Genomic DNA, 2,861 nt, shown 5'->3' on the forward strand with positions numbered 1-2,861 from the left:
CTGGATGTAGGGTCCGCAGGAGTTGGGCGGGGAAGCGGTGTCAGAAGACACTTTCCTCACCCACAGGAGGTCTGGGCACCCAAGTGGAGTTCAGGGCTCTGGGTAGGCAGAGAAACTCCAAGTTAAACATCGGAAACAAATCCACCGTCAGGAAAAAGGGGCGACCGTGCGAGGGAGAGCTAGTCCCCAGCTCTTTGGGGCAAATGCTATCACTACTGTGTCCTAAAGTAGCTAGCTCCCTGTGGATGGTGGGCTCAGGCGAGGCTGAGCTGCTGGAGATCAGAGAAGCAGTGAAACCCAGCCAGCCTGCAGCCCCTACCTCGGACCAGACAAAAACCTTGACCCTCCTAAGAAGACATCGGATGGAGCGACCCCGCACGGAGCACCCCCTCCCAGTGCCCGCCTGGCTTTGCAACCGTGGATTCCGTCACGTGAGTCCCTTCCACAGCCAGGAGCCGAGGGAAACATCAGTCCGAGGTGCCGCAGAGACCTCAAAACCGGCCAGGTCCGAGGTGCTCCCAAGTCTGAAGACCACAAGACCACTCATGTCCGAAAATGCGCAGATCTAAGTCGACCCTCGCCCCTCTACCCCTGCACTGCGTAGACAGCACTGGACCAGGATGGAACTACAACTCCCGGCAGGCTCCGCGGCAAGGCCCTTCCGGTCAGCCTGAGTGAGGGGCTTCGAGCATGGGGGTGGCTGGCGTGGGCAGGTACGTGTGGCAAGAGGAGGCATGTCGCGTGGCAGGTCCAGTGGTTAAGACGCCTTGCTGACAATGCAGGGGGCGCAGGTTCTATCCCTGGTGAAGGAAGTAAGACCCCCACATGTCCCATTAGTTCAGTTCAATCGTTCAGTCGCTCAATCGTTTCCGACTCTTTGCGACCCCATGAATCGCAGCACGCCAAGCCTCCCTGTCCATCACCAACTCCTGGAGTTCACTCAGACTCGCGTTCATCGAGTCAGTGATGCCATCCAGCCATCTCATCCTCGGTCGTCCCCTTCTGCCCCCAATCCCTCCCAGCATCAAAGCCCTTTCCAATGAGTCAACTCTTCACATGAGGTGGCCAAAGTACTGGAGTTTCAGCTTTAGCATCATTCCTTCCAAAGAAATCCCAGGGTTGATCTCCCTCAGAATGGACTGGTTGGATCTCCCTGCAGTCCAAGGGACTCTCAAGAGTCTTCTCCAACACCACAGCTCAAAAGCATCAATTCTTCGGCACTCAGCCTTCTTCACAGGCCAGCTCTCACGTCCATACATGACTACTGGAAAAACCATAGCCTTGACTAGACCGACCTTAGTCAGCAAAATAGTGTCTCTACTTTTGAATATGCTGTCTAGGTTGGTCATAACTTTTCTTCTAAGGAGTAAGCGTCTTTTAATTTCATGGCTGCAATCACCATCTGCAGTGATTTTGGAGCCCAAAAAAATAAAGTCTGACACTGTTTCCACTGTTTCTCCATCTATTTCCCATGGAGTGATGGGACCGGATGCCATAATGTTTGTTTTCTGAATGTTGAGCTTTAAGCCAACTTTTTCACTCTCCTCTTTCACTTTCATCAAGAGGCTTTTTAGTTTCTCTTCACTTTCTGCCATAAGGGTGGTGTCCAGAAATAAACAATGGAACCCTGATCTACCACCCCCATGATCTACCCAAGAAATCAACTCCTTGAACTACAGTAAAAAGCCTAGGAAGCCAGGCCACTACCTCTAGCCAACCTCCAGGAAGCTAAGCAGTAACTTTTATAGAAGTTAGCTCCAAATGACCAGGACTTCATCAATTACTGAGTTCTCCTCTCTTTTGTTGTTGCTGGTGGTGGTGCTCAGTCCCTAAGGCGTGTCTGACTCTTTCTGACCTCATGGACTGTAGCATGCCAGGCTCCTCTGGCCTCCATTATCTCCTGGAGTTTGCTCAAATTCATGTCCATTGAGTTGATGTTGCTATCTAACCATCTTATCCTCTGCTGCCCGTTTATCCTTTTGCCTTAAATCTTTCCCATATCAGGGTCTTTTCCAATGAGTTGGCTCTTCACATCAGGTGTCCAAAGTGTTGGAGTTTCACCTTCAGCATCTGTCCTTCTAATGAATATTCAGGGTTGATTTCCTTTAGGGTTGACTGGTTTGACCTTCTTCCAGTCCAAGGGACACTCAAGAGTCTTCTCCAGCACCACAGTTTGAAAGCATCAGTTCTGCTCTCAGCCTTCCTTATGGCCCAACTCTCATATCCGTACATGACTACTAGAAAAACCATAGATTTGACTACACAGACCTTTGTCAGCATAGTGATGTCTTTGCCTTTTAATATGCTGTCCTGGTTTGTCATAGCTTTTCTTCCAAGGAGCAAGTGTCTTTTAATTTCATGGCTGCAGTCACCATCTGCAGTGATTTTGGAGGCCAAGAAAATAAAGTCTGTCACTGTTTCCATTGTTTCCCTATCTATTTGCCATGAAGTGATGGGACTGGATGCCATGATCTTAGTTTTTTGAATGTTGAATTTCAAGCCAGCTTTTTCCCTCCCTCCTTAACCATCATCAAGAGAATCTTTAGTTCTGCTTCATTTTCTGCCATCAGAGTGGTATCATCTGCATATCTGAGGTTGTTGATATTTCTGCTGGCAACCTTGATTCCAGCTATGATTCATCCAATCCAGAATTTTCCATGATGTACTCTGCATGTAAGTTAAATACTATGCAGGGCGACAATATGCAGCCTGTTGTACTTCTTTCCCAATTTTGAACCAGTCCATTGTTCTATGTCGGGTTCTATTACTTCTTGACTTGCATACGAGTTTCTCACTAGACAGGTAAGATGGTCCGGTATTCTCATCTCTTTAAGAATTTTCCACAGTTTGTTGTGATTCAT

Source organism: Capra hircus, chromosome 25 (genome assembly GCF_001704415.2).
Source record: "Capra hircus breed San Clemente chromosome 25, ASM170441v1, whole genome shotgun sequence".
In the NCBI taxonomy this organism is placed as follows: Eukaryota; Metazoa; Chordata; class Mammalia; order Artiodactyla; family Bovidae; genus Capra; species Capra hircus.